The sequence below is a fragment of the Acomys russatus genome, chromosome 8 (genome assembly GCF_903995435.1).
Source record: "Acomys russatus chromosome 8, mAcoRus1.1, whole genome shotgun sequence".
In the NCBI taxonomy this organism is placed as follows: Eukaryota; Metazoa; Chordata; class Mammalia; order Rodentia; family Muridae; genus Acomys; species Acomys russatus.
In genome coordinates this window covers 53,892,538-53,906,469 of record NC_067144.1, presented here as the reverse complement: position 1 = coordinate 53,906,469, position 13,932 = coordinate 53,892,538, and the positions used below count along the sequence as shown (strand labels likewise).

Here is a 13,932-nt window from a genome sequence, read left to right as displayed (position 1 = left end):
CTATTCTGTAAAGTTATATTTTGTCTCACCAAGTAAGGCTTGGAAGAATTTTGTCACAACTGTAGTGTTTAAATCCAGGTGGGATAAATGACTTTAATACACTCTTACTTGATGCATTTTTCCATTTAAGTGTTGTATTTATAAAACATCAAACACATATATTTATTACTAATAAATGTATTTACAAGGTTTAAAATTAAAAAGAAGAGGCAAAGCAGATGTTGTGAAATCTTTTCTCTCAATCTTTGTTTCTCAGTATTTCTATTTCTCCAATGGAATGTGTCATTACTTGTTTCTTCTGTGTCTTTCTAAGTTTTATGTACATGCAAGCACATTCCAGCCTGTTTACTTTTTTCTTGCTCTTTATTAACACAATTTCACATCCTGTTCTGAGACTCCCTCCTGTTAAGAGTCCAGTTTGACAGCATTTCTCTTCTTTGTATTTGGTCTCAGATAATTCAAACTTTTTCTGTTTGTGTTTTCTGAGCTACAGACAGAAAATTTTCTCAATATCATAAACAAGGTAAAATAACAATCTTTTAAAACTCTTAATACTCACAAAGTATGATATAAAGTACTCTGAATCAGTAGAATGTGCGGTCTACAGTTGTCAATAACAAAAGTGAATAATTAAATAATAAATTGTTTCTTTTACCTAAAATGAATACTACAGCTAGAACTGTTTGAAGATAAAATAATAATGCATATAAAATGTGTTGAGTATCAATTAACCAAGGTTAAATTAAATATTGTACAAAAATTACCTTTTAACAAATAGCCTGCCTGTGCTCTCTTTTGGAAAAATTATACTTTTGGTTAAAGGACCTACTGAAATTCTGTTCCTTTAGTACCTTGCAATGCAGATAGTCATTGAGTGCCTTCAGCCTAAAATTATATTATATACAACTGTGCAAGTTTTTAATCATAGTGATTTCTAGTAATTGTCATCTTCTCTTAGTAATTGCGTGGTGTTTGGAGAAAATCAAATCTGAACTGTATCCACTGACAGACCTCAGTAACTCTGTCCTTACGCGTATCTATTGCTTCACCTTTGATCTCCGAGTCCTAGTGCTCAATGTCTAGAGACTAAGGACCTGCTTCTGACTTCAAACAGTACCTACTTTTAAGGCCAAAAGATATCATTATTCAACACATAGGTCATAATGAAGATGTTTTATTTCAGAATAAATGAATACCTTCCCTCTTGGCTACTAGAGATTGGAAAGCAAATGAGATATTAGCATCTTTAGATAGCTGTTAAAGGAAAAGGAGTAGAAAGAAAGGTTAAAGTTTGCTACACAAAAATGTCCAACACTGCAAGTTGTGCTCACTGGTCACTTGTAATAACAGGCATGGCATTATGACTTGCCTTAAGGAAAAATGATGGAGGCTTGGCAGGACTCTTGGTAAATCTGCGTAAGGTTTGAAAATGCTCTAGGACAGTGGTTCTCAACCTTCCTGACAGTGTGACCCTTTGATACAGCTCCTCATGTTGTGTTGACTCCCAACCAGAAAACTATTCTCATTGCTACTTCATAACTGTGGTTTTAAGATTGTTATATATTATAAGAAGTTGTATCTTCTGATGGTCTTAGACAAGCCCTGTGAAAGGAAGGTCATTCAACCCCCAAAGGGCTCACAATGTATAGGTTCAAAACCACAGTGTAAGTCAAAGTAAATATTTCTTTGTAGACAGTTACTTCCCAAGGAAGAAGGAAGTGCCTCTGTTTCTTTTCTGTTTAATTTTTGTGAATGGAAATGTAATAATTCCCAGGGCTGGGGGTACCAGGTCAGCCAGAAATAGGATATAGCAAGTAGCAAAGTAGGAAAAGGTAGGTAAATGTATTCACTTCCTTTTTGCTCTGCCCATACTCTATAATTGGATGGTCATGCTGGCTCTAATGTATATCAAAGGAAGGGAGGACTTTTTATATTATTATTATTATGTGTAGGATGTATATGTAGGCACACATGCCATGATGTGCAAGTGCCGGTCATAGGGCAACTTTGTAGAGCTGCTTTTTTCTTTCCACCTTTGGATAACATAAGTAAATTTATCTAAGCTCCTGCCTTTAAGACGGCCCCCTTTTCAGTTTCACAATAAACATAGATTAGATGCTTTGCAATCATTTAATCTGATTGATTTTCTTTCCTCACAGAGGCCTAGTGTGCCAGGGCTGCAAATAGCAGCCTCGCTGATAGTTCATGTAGCCTGTTGCCTTGATGGGTTGCCTAAGATAACTGGAGTCAATTTTCAGGAAGCTCCTCTTGTCTGTTACCTCAATGCTGTCTTCAGTATAGGCTTCAAGCAAGCATTTATAGTGCTTATGGAAAGACGAAGGGTGAAGTGGGCAAGATTCACATGGCCCAGGTGTTAGAGTTCGCGCAGTGGTAACTATATGACAGACATATAAATCACACCACTTGGCAGACTCACATAGGAGCCTTTATTGGAAGGGTATACAGAGATGTCTCTGGGAAGACTTGAGGAAGAGAGAGAGAGAGAGAGAGAGAGAGAGAGAGAGAGAGAGAGAGAGAGAGAGAGAGAGAGAGAGAGTGAGGAGAGGGGATGGGGTGAGCCCCTTTATAAAATGACCTGGCACATGTGCAGAAAGTTCACAGGTAACTTAGGGGGACCTGAATCCTGGCCGCTGGCGGTGACCCAATTCTGATGGCAGTGATGTGCTTCTGATGACAGCAACATATTTTAGAGTGGCTCTGAGGTTTCATGTTTTCTCATGGCCCTCAGGGCCTTTGAGATGGCTGTACCACTGCATAATTACTAAGATCCCTCACTTTTCATTATTATACAAAGAAATGAAGAACCAACAATGGAGTGATGGTGAGGAGGGGGAATGTGGGTGGAGCTTTGCTCATCACACTACTCCTGCTGATAAGGGGCATAGTTTCTCTCAGGATATGGCTAATCCTCACCATGAGAGTATATTTGATTGTTGTCAGCTTCTGGTTCTATGGTCAAAGGCTGATGACCCTGTAAAAGCAACCAATTAAAGGTTTGGTTAGAGAGCTTTGGTATCTGGGATTGGAGGAATATAGAGAAGAAGTTAATAAAGCAGGGTGCGAACAGCAAAATCAGAAAAATGACCAGAAAGGGAGTCAAGAAGGGTAAAATATATTTCCATACAAAATTATCAAAGGTCCCGACATTGGAAGCCTCCAGCTCTTCTCTTTGCTTCTGGAGATCTGTCTGAAGTTGTTGAATTATTTCTTTACTCTACCTGACTGGTTAACATAGAAGCAGCATTCCTCTTGGAGAAAGAAACAAAGACCACCCTTTTCAGCTGTGAGGAGATCTAGTCGTCGTCAATTTTGGGGCACCACTGTTGCCACTGAGTCTATTTGTCCCTGAAGAGTTAATATTTTCTGAGCTATTTTCTGGATGTCCTGGATAAACTGAGAAGAAAGCTGATAATATAGGGTTAGTAGACCTGCCAGTCCCGATGTCCCAGTTTGGATACCAGCAATAGCCAGGAGGGGCAACATTTGAATTGGTCCCTTATTCTGATGGGCAACTTTTGAGTCCACAACAGGGATGGGTAAAGGTTCTTCTCCATGTGTCACACCCAGCTCAAGGAAGAGAAACACCAGTGTGCACATCCACTACTAGCCAGCAGGTAGACAGTGATAGACTTAAGTACCACAAAAAATTGACACGTTGTGAGCAGTGGCACATGGGGGGTGAGATAAGGCATCAAGGATTATAGTTTCATTGCAGTCTAGGGAACTTAACATCCCTACAGAACATGTTCCACATGCCTTGAAACAGCTTGCTACTCCAAAGAGGGTGAGATGAAAGTGGTAGAGGTTTGTGGCAACAGCAGAGTTAGGGCAGTTAATGAAAGGCAAGGTGAGGTTATCTGATAGGGTAACTAGAGATGCTGTCAGTGGCAGTTCTGAGCTGGTTCAAGGAGGGACACACAGTCAGCAATCTGCAAAGCGACCAGACTGGGTGACATTAAGGTGCTTGTATGCTGAGGTCACAGTCTGGAATAAGAGGCGAAATGACAGGTTTGTATTGTTTAGGACAGGGGATGTCAGAGAGGCAATGACCTTGGAGGAGTGCTTAATCACTTTCTCCACATTCTCCATGTCATAAGTCTGGGTGATTGGAACATATTTTCTCTGGCTATGAATTGTACTTATTGGGAGTGCAGGGGTGTAGTGGCAGTAGAGTTTACGAGTGATACCTGTTTCCCACCTGGGATTCCGTGGGTCCTGGATGTAGAAGAAGAGGGTCTTTCTGTAAAGGTGAAGGAGCTTCTTTGTGCTGGCATGTGGATCAGGCATAACCAATAGGGGCAGACCCCACAAGTGTCTGGCCCTTCCCTGCAACAACTTTTTGTTTGGTCACAGAGGAAGCAAACAAAAATTCTACCAAATAAGAGAGGAGGGACAGATGTGGGGGTGATGGCAATTTCAATTGGCTTTGACAGCCTTTCACAGAGCAATTTTCTGAACCACTTTGGGTAGGACCCTATACTGAATGAGGGTTTCTTGAACCTCAAATCTCCAAACATAAGGGTTGCCCTGGACGGAAGCCAAACAGGAGGGGGAAGAGAGACAATACATATCCAGCCCAGTAGAGTCAAACAGGCTGCTGGAGTGAAGCTTCATTCTTCCCACGTAGGAGGCAGGGTGGTTTCTATCTATGTCCTCTGGAACTTAAGGGGCCAGGGTCCTATTGGAGTTGATATGTAGAGAGGGGCATTATCTTCAATAGGGGGCTTAAAAGGCTTGAGGTGATATAGGTGAATCCAGGGAGGGAAGCCGTCTAGTTTAGCAGCTGTGGGAGTCACAAGAATTATCTTGAAGGGGCCCTGCCATTAAGGGGAAAGAGTTGGTCCTAAGGAGAAAGAAGGACTTGATCTCCAATGTTGACAGAAGATGGACAGGGGCTAATTTGTGGGCTTGGTAGACAGTGGTCAGTAAAGTCCCACAGTAGGGAGCAAAGATGACAGAGTAAGAGGGAGAGTAGTAGATTGTCAGGGAGGGGCAAGGATTTAGGTGAGAAACTGAGAGTTAGAACTGGTCATCCATACATGAGCTGAAAGGGTAAAATAGAAACAGGTTTCTTAGGGAAAGCATTTAGCCTAAAAAGGGCTAATGGCAGGAGTTTGATAAGAACATTTTTAAAAGATCAGTTAGTTCTTTATGCCTTTCCTGAGGTATGAGGGTAGTATGGGATATAAAAATGCCAAGGAATGTTGAGGGCTTTAGATAAGGTTTGGGAAATCTGAGGGGTGAATTCAGGACCATTGTCTGACTGGCAAGAGGTGGGACTCCAAAGTGAGGGATTAACTCGAGAAGGAGGTGCTCAGAAACTGTGTGAGTCCTTTTGTTAGTAGCGGCAAAGGCCTCCACCCATCCTGAGAAAGTATCCACCAGAATCAGGAGATACCAGGCACATTTGACTGTGGGCATGTGGGTAAAATCAAATGGCCAGCCAGTCCTGGGAAGGAAGCCCCTAGCCTGGTGAAATATTAAGAGGTGGGCACGGTGGGAAGGTAAGTGTAGAATCCTTAATTAGTGCCACCTGAAGGAAGAGATACCTGGAGGGAGGTAGAGTTTTTAAGCCTTTATAGGTGTTAAAAGATGGGACAGATTGTGAGAAGAAAAAAAACTGTAATGGATGATCCAAATGTTAGTCTTTTAGACTCATGAATAAGCAGCTCAGCAGCAGCTAAGGCACATGTGCAAGGTGCCCTTCCTTGGGTGGTGAGGTCCAGGTTCTTTGACAGATCTGCTACAGGTGCAGAGGATGGACCCAGCTGGTGACCTAGCACTCCAAGGGCTGATCCCTCCTTTTTTGTTACAGAGAGAGAGAGAGAGAGAGAGAGAGAGAGAGAGAGAGAGAGAGAGAGAGAGAGAGAGAGAACGGGCGGGCTATGGTGGGAAGATGTAAAACTGGTGCCTGGAGAAGGGCCTCTTGGAGCCTATGAAAGGGCTGGTGACCGGTTTGTGAAGGGGTTCCTATAGGGAGCCTTCGCCTGCCTCATAGAGAGGCCAGGTGAGAAGGGAAAAGGAAGTGATCCAGGAAAGTAAGAAACCAGCCATTCCTAGGAAAGACAAAAATCTCCTCTTTAGTGAAGGGAACTGCTTCTAAAGAGATCAGGTGCTTTTTATGTAAGCTAATGGCTTGTGGGCTGGGGTTAGTCGCAAACGGGTGATGTGGTGAGTAGATATTTGGACCTTAGAATGTGAAACTCTGTAGCCATGGCTAGATAAGAAATTTAGGAGTGCGGAAGTGTTAGTTTTGCTAACCTGTATGGAGGGGCTGCAGAGGAGAAGATCATCTATGCATTCTTTAGGGTTAGAGTTAGGAAGAGATAGGGAGAGAAAAATCAGAGGCTAATGCTTGATGAAACAGGTGGAGGCCATCTAAAAATTTCTGAGGCAAGTCAGTCCAGGTGAGCTCAGTAGAGAAGTGGGTATCAGGGTCAGTCCAGGTGAAAGCAAGGAGGGTTTGTGACTAAACATCAAGGAAAATAGAAAAAAATGCATCCTTGAGATCCAAGACTGAGAAATGGGAAGTTCCTGAGGGAACAGTGGAGAGGAGGGTATAAAGGTTAGCTACTAAAGGGTGGAGTGGAACCACAGCCGACTTGAGAAGTCGAAGACTCTGAACCAGGCGGTAAGTTCCTTTGGGCTTCTTAACTGCAACCATAGGAGTATTAAAAGGAAAGGAGGTGGGATAGAGAAGGGTTTTTTCCCCCCCTTGGGAGTTAAGATACCATAGGCTTGAGTCCCCTGAGGCTCTCAAGACTGAGTGGGTATTGGGCTTGGGTAACATGCCAGGTAGGGTCCTGTAGCTGCATGATCACAGGGGATGGTATCTAGCGATAGAGGGGTTCTGGACATCCTAGACTTGAGGATCCACCGGAGAGGCTGGCAGAGGAAACTGTTTTTTAGAACTAGTAGAATGGGTGTTTAGGAGAAGAAAGAGAGAGACTGTAAGGGAGGTTGGGCTTAGGAGGACTGGGAGAGCAAAAGATAAAAAAGCTCCCAGTTTAGCTAGAAGGTCCCTTCCCAATAAGGGGACAGGGCAGGCTGGCCTCACTAACAAGGAGTGGGTGAAAGGAGCACCTCTAGAAATGCAATTAAGTGGTGGATTTGGCAAGGTTGGTAAGGCTATTTCCCTACCCAGACAATAGGGAAATGAGAAGGAGAGGTAGGGCCCAGAACTCTTTCAGAACTAAGTTAACTGGCTCCGTTGTCCAGAAGGAAGGACATGGGCCGCCCTGATACCATAATGACTACCAGAGGCTCCCCGCTGGGGATGGCAGTGCTCAAGCCTAAGAAATCCGGGCACCCTCAGTCATCCGTGGCCAGGCCTAAGGATATCAGCCAGAGGGCGATTTGGAAGTGATGTCCCTGTGCCACGGGGGACACAGCGGCAGTCTACAGACCGTGGCTCTCTTGGTGGCACTTTGGGTGTGTCCCTGGTGACCTATGGGGATCTGGGCAAGCCCGGGCCCTGTGACCCTCTTGTCGGCGTTTGAAACAGAGACCCGGTGGTCCCTTGTCTCTAGGAGGAAAGGGGGCTTGGGTAGTTGCTGGAGCCTGTTGGACGGCTTCAGCCAGCATCTGGTGCTTTTGTTTACAGGCTTTGCCATCTCTCCCATGGTTCACCTTGAAGGGTTCCATCTGTGGAGTTAGGTGGCCTCTCTCCAACTTTGTAAATTGAGTCCTAATATCAGGGTCATCAGAAGTTACCTGCCCTCTGTACTTTCAGGTTCTAGGTTAGTATAGTGTAAGTGGGCTTATGTAAGGCACTCTAGGAACGGATAGGGATTTTAATTTTTGTCCTGGATGACCATCTGGAGTTTCTCATTATTGACTGGCTTGAGGGAAGCCTTATGGAGGCCAGACAGAAGGCAAGTCTTGAATTGGTCTCAAGCTAAAATACCTTCTGGGGTATTATAATTCTAGAGTGGATCCTGATCAGGCACCACCTGAGCTCTGACCAGATCTGACGCGTTAGTTTGATGAACCTCACCTGCATGTGTTCTGGCCTTTTCCCCAAACTCGCCTGGGCGCTTCAGGTAGTAGGTTGTTAAGGAGAATCATATTCATTTATATATGAAGGTAGGACTGGGTGATATATTGAAATTCTTTAATAAAAGCAGATGAATCAGAAGTGTAGAACCCCAGTCTCTTCTATCTGAGAGAGTTCAGTGAGTGAGAAAGGAATATGTACCCTAACTAATCCACTCAGGCCGGCCACCTCCTGCAAAGGAAGAACTGAAGCTGCTTTGTGTTGAGAGGAGGAAGGAGGATTTGCTGCAAGAACAGGTAGTAGGAGAGCTAAAGGGCATTAGCGGGGTGAAAGTGGGTACCAATGTAGGATGTTATATTGGTGGAGGAAGTGGGAGTTGCTAGAGGGGAAGTACCTGGAGAGGAAGTGGAAGTAGCTGGAGGGAGTTACTTGGAGAGGAAGAGGAAGTAACTGGAGAGGAGATACCTGGAGAGGAAGAGGAAGTAGCTGGAGCAGAGGTACCTGGAAAGGAAAAGAAAGTACTAGAAGAAGAAGTAGGCAGAAGGGGAACGGGGGGGGGGTGGGGGGTGGGGGCAGGGGGGAAATACTCGAGCGGAGGCGGTGGATGTCTGAGAAGACGGGACATACTTTGCATTGTTGTGGGTTGGTGCTTGAGACATGTGTTCATCAGCAAGGTCAAAGGTAGTAGAAGATTCTTCAGATGGAGACCTTACAGCTAGAAGGTGCTGAGTCGGGGAGCAGGAAGAACGGGGGTGGGGGGGGGAGATGTGGAGCAGAGAAGGAAAAAAGGCTCATCATATGGGACCTCCTTCCAGTTTCTGAGTTTCTGGCAGTAGCTAAAAAATTCCAGTAAAATATTGCATCGGTGTGCCGTAAGCAGCCATTTTGATCCACTATCTAAGGAATACCAAGGCCAGGTTTTGTTAAAGAAGTTTCTAAGTCTGGGAGCCCTCAAATCGGGCATTAAGCTTAGGGATTTAAAATTCTCTAGACGGTACCCCAGGCGTGTGCATGGGGGTACAGACAATTGGGCCTATTGGATCATTCCCATGGGAAGAGTAGAAGTCAGTGACTTGTCCTAGGAATCCCAAGGGCAAAGTCTGACTCAAGGAGATTGATGAGATTGATGCAGTCTGTAAACGGCAGCTCCTCAGCTGCTAGTCAGAGAGCAAGGCGTACATAACCCGAGGCAGTCTTGACCACCCAGCGCTAGAAGGACTCAAAAGGAGTGAAACTGCTGGAAGAAGGAAAATCTTACACACAGGAGGCGCTCCTATCTGTTGCTCAGCGAAAATGGTCAACCTTAGCCAGGAAAGACCATGGTTGGGGCTTCCTCTGCCTCAAGAGGTACCAGGGAGGTGCTGCACGATCAAAGGTCAGTCTCCTCAGACCTAGAGAAGCATTTATGCTACCCAAAAGGGGAACTCATCAATTTGGCAGATGTTGCGTGTGGTAATACACGCAGGAAAGTGGGTCTGCGAGCAGGCAGATTGGACAGGAATGCTGTGGTGTGGGCAGCAGTTAGGGCACCAAACGTTGGAGTTCGTGCTGAGTAACTATGCGGTACATATACAAATCGCACCACTCGGCAGACCCATGTAAGAGGTTTTATTGGAAGGGTATATACAGAGATGGTCTCTGGGGAGACTCGAGGAAGAAAGGGAGGAGGATGGGGTGGGCCCCCTTTGCACTTGGTGATGTGCAGAAAGTGCACAAAAGTAACTTGGGGGGCCTGCATCCTGGCGGCTGATGGTGACCCGCTTCTGATGGCAGTGATGTGCGTCTGAAGACAGCGACATATTTTAGGGTGGCTCTGAGGTTTCCTGTTTTCCCATGGTCCCCAGAGACTTTGGGATGGCTGTACTTCTGCCTAATTAATAACACCAGGTCATCATGTTCATCCACACTAAGGTGAAAAATAAGGAAAATGTGATTGAGCCCTGCTTAGAACCGCCAGGTAATCCTCATTTTAAAGTAGAGCTTCACCAAATCTAATGCACGTGAATTTGAAAATGTGGTAGCTGAGAAATGGGGCATTACTGATGGCCATGGGAGGTCAATAGATGCCCATTTGTGATCTGCTGAGCAAGTAAGTAGTTAGCCTTTAACTCTTGTTGCCTTCCACTGTGCTTTGCTATACCTCACCAAATTAGACTCGGTGATAAATCACACATTCTGGAAAAACAAACACAGCTCTTTAATTAAAACACATATTTATTTTTTCTAATATTTAATTCGTTTTGTAAAAACACATGATGCTTTTATTGGGGCCCTGAATATGCCTTATGCTTTTAGGAGATAATATTTGTGTCTAGTATCAGTTTGTTTTTATGGAGCAAAGGGAGAGGCTCTTTCAGAAAGGTGGACTCACTGTTAATAAAGGAAGGATTCTGCTTTTTCTACGTAAACAGAAGTTGTCAAGCACACCAGTCACTCCACTGACATAGTATAGTTTTCTGAAATAATTAAAGCCCAGTCTTGTAGACATCTGCATTCACAAAAAGTGCTGAGCTGTGCTCCCCTGCTTCCCACTCTCCCACTGAACTGTCAAAACACAGTGATGCTTTGGGGGATTCACTGTGGATGAGCAAGGAGACTGCTCTTGTTAAGGATGGCACTCAGAAATCATTTGGTTGGGGAAAAGAGGACCCCGAGTTGAGGCATGCTGGAGTGTCTTTCTTGTTGGCAAGTTTAAAAATAAACACTGTCCGTTCTGAGTTAGGAAGCACGCCTACTCCCTACTCACGTGCATTAGATTTGGTGTAGCCATCAAAGTGTACATTTCCTGAAGAATATGAGAAGTCAGATTTCATTTGTCTCAGGAACATTTGCAGGAGTATAGAGTCATGCTGTTTTGCGATGTGGACATATGCAAATCTCAGTATTGGAAGGATCTTATTGAAGAGTCTGCTGACTGCTGGCATGTAGCACTTGGTTCTTTAACTATCACAAATTCAAACCTAATCCAAGGCTGTTTGATATAGTCTGTATTCTTGTATTAAAGACAAAAGAAACCAGTCTACTCCCAAATTTTGCACTTTTGTTTGTGTAAACGGATAATGGTGTTCCTCACATATCTACTCATTAGCAGACTTTGAGACAAAGACTATAAAGTGCCTTGTTAAAACTCAATGAAACAATAGATATTATCAATCAGGAAGACTGAAACTGAAAGTCCCAAGAGGCATTACAATGTCAGTCTCTCACATTCAAAATCTGTTAGGTCTCAGGTGCAGGTGAAAAGACAAAGTAACAGTTGTTTAAAGTAACTAGGGTTCTTGACAAGGAAGGCTAGCCTGACCTTCTCCTCTCAACCCTCATTTCATCAGCAGGGGTGAGATTACTTTGAGACCCTGCCAATAGGTAATAAGTAACACATAAATTCCAGGACACCCTTGCACTGTAGGGTGCCCTAATGTGCAATAATCCTTAGACTATTGAGTTTATAACTCATGACATCTGGCACTTACTTGGCATTGTAATTCATGGAGATCATACACATCAGAGTGCACCATGGGAGAAAAATAAGAGAACAATGATGCCTTGCTGCCGGGACAGGACATAATGACAGGAAGGTGATGCTGAGACCATGCACTTGTACGCACTGAGCAGTGTTGGAGTGCTGTAAATGCTAATGCCTTCAGTTAGGAGCAACACAGAGAGAGGAGAGGCATGGCCTATGGGGATCCTGAATAAAACAGCATAATAGTATGTACCTGATACAATTCTTCACACACTTTATTCAAATGGACAGACGCAGTGAGAGGGAAGAAAAGAATCCTGAGCTTGGCATTTGAAGATATTGCTTATGTACATTTGAAACGTAAAGTCATGTTTAAATAACTCTGTTGACTTAAAATCTTATAAATCTGTATAAAAGAGTCCCTCAGAATTTTTGTTTGCTGAGATAAAAGGATAAATGAAGAGTGAATGAGGAGTGGTAGAGAAAAATGTAAAAGCAGTGAGTGTAGATATATAGCAAGCAGCCTCTCTGGCATCCATGTCTTCTCTACTGCGGCAGAGGACTTGAGGCTTATAGAATAGAAACTCAGTTGAGAAACTCCGATCAAACAGATGACCACTTGTAATTACCCCGTTGATGTAAATTCTACTTAAAAAATATAGTGTGTCTACTTCCTTGTCTATTCATTTATTCCCAAGCCTACGTCTTAGAAAATAGTAGTCACTATCAGAAGTGCGAAAAGAGGTGGACTCTCCTCGGGGACCTCATTGATCAGATCTTCTTTGTGGTTATAGGTTTTTAATTCAATATATTCTTATCTTCTAATGCTCAGAGCTGTTGGTATCTGTGTTATACTCAATCCTTGGTGGAGAAGTGCTCAGACACACAGTGACTCTGAGAGCTGAACAGATATTCGAATGGGATATAAATCTTGTTCTCAAGTAAAGTATCATTCCAAACATGTTTTCCTTCATACCCATGATTCTAAATGCTATCTTCCTTCTGGCACATATTTAGCATAATTTCTAACATGGATTTTTTTTTTTTTCATTTCGAATTTCCTGTAGTTCTGGGGACATCAATACCCCATGAACAATTTTGTGGAGCAAGAGTTCTTTAAGGGAGAAGAGAAGAAGAACTGATTAAACATTAATTAGCACCAAGCCACAACTTCCTCATAAGCTAATGGGTAGGGTATGCAGATCCTTGTCAAATATCAGATGCTAGGCGTTCCAAAAATAGGGCTTCCAAGTGTTGAAGCTATGCCAAGTGCTGGCTCCTTCACAGCAAAGCAAAGGAAATGATTGCCAGAGACAGGCCTGGAGTCTGCCATGGTCAGATGTCACCAGTTTGCAGTGCCACATGTGATCCAAGAGTTTATGAATGATCTCAACACTTGCTCCCCAAGGAGAACATATGCATTACAGAGGTTACAGATACAAATTACAGAGAGCACAGTGTTTCCATTGCAATTTCTAAGAATCCTTCAGCAAGTTTTAAACATTAATGGAAAACATTAAGGAAGACTTGGCACTCTTAGCAAGACTTCAAATTATACCGTGGGTGAGGACAGAGCAGAGCTAAAAAAAGGATGGGGGAAGAAAGACTTGGCTAAGGAGCTTGGAGCTGGCCATTCCTCTCGCATGAGTTGTGTGTTTGTGTATTTTATTCCCAGCAGAATTCCAGGCTTCACAAAGTGCTGTGACTTGAAAATGAGCAAGTCACAGGGCATCCTTGTTTATTCAACATGCTCCAATTCATACTGCCGCTTTGTCGGCATCATTTGCTTAGTGAATTTGCTTATACAAGGAGTATTCCTGGGCGGGGGTGGGTGTGGGGGGGAGCTGGAATTGTCAGCTTGCTGCAGGGTGCCAGGGTGTCAGCTTGCACAGCAGTAGCAGGATGTTTCCCTACTGAGCAATTCCTTTCCCCATTCCCCTTCTGTGCATGAGGAGCCACTTATAATTTGTCCCCCAAATATAAGATGGTGTTCTCTATATGGCTGGTAGCTGAACTGTCTCTTCTTATCATGTTTTATACGTCTGTATCAAATATAATGAAATAATTCCTAAAATGACACTTACTTTGAAGGTTTGTTTTTAATGCAGTGAAGTATGGGGAAAAAAGAATTATTTTGCTGTGGTATCAGTGGTGAGCTTTCCGTTGAAAAGGAAAGTCAGCTTTAATATGAAATGAAAAGTAACTATAAAGTCCAGACTTGGCGCTATGTTCAGGGTTGATCTGCCCAGGCATACCACCAAGCAGCAATATTGTCCTAGCTCATGGACTAGTGTCATCCCAACAGGGAGCTTCCCTGGGTTCACAGCATGCCTGCCAGCAGTGAGCATGGAGAAAAGGCATGCTTTCCTTACAGATGTAATGAAAGCCTAGTGCTAAAGACATGGTGGAAGTAAACGCTGCCAATTCCAGCACTGACCTTTCGTGGGATATG

At 43.7% G+C, this 13,932-nt stretch overlaps 1 protein-coding gene and 1 non-coding gene across 2 annotated transcripts in view; both read left to right on the top strand.

The window, feature by feature from the left end:
* Window positions 1-13,932, top strand: part of Robo2 (roundabout guidance receptor 2) — a 1,234,122-nt gene that overhangs the window by 1,057,625 nt on the left and 162,565 nt on the right. The window lies entirely within an intron of this gene.
* LOC127193540 (small nucleolar RNA SNORA70) lies at window positions 2,121-2,253 on the top strand. Its single transcript, XR_007831174.1, has one exon. It is a non-coding gene; the product is annotated as a small nucleolar RNA SNORA70 (small nucleolar RNA).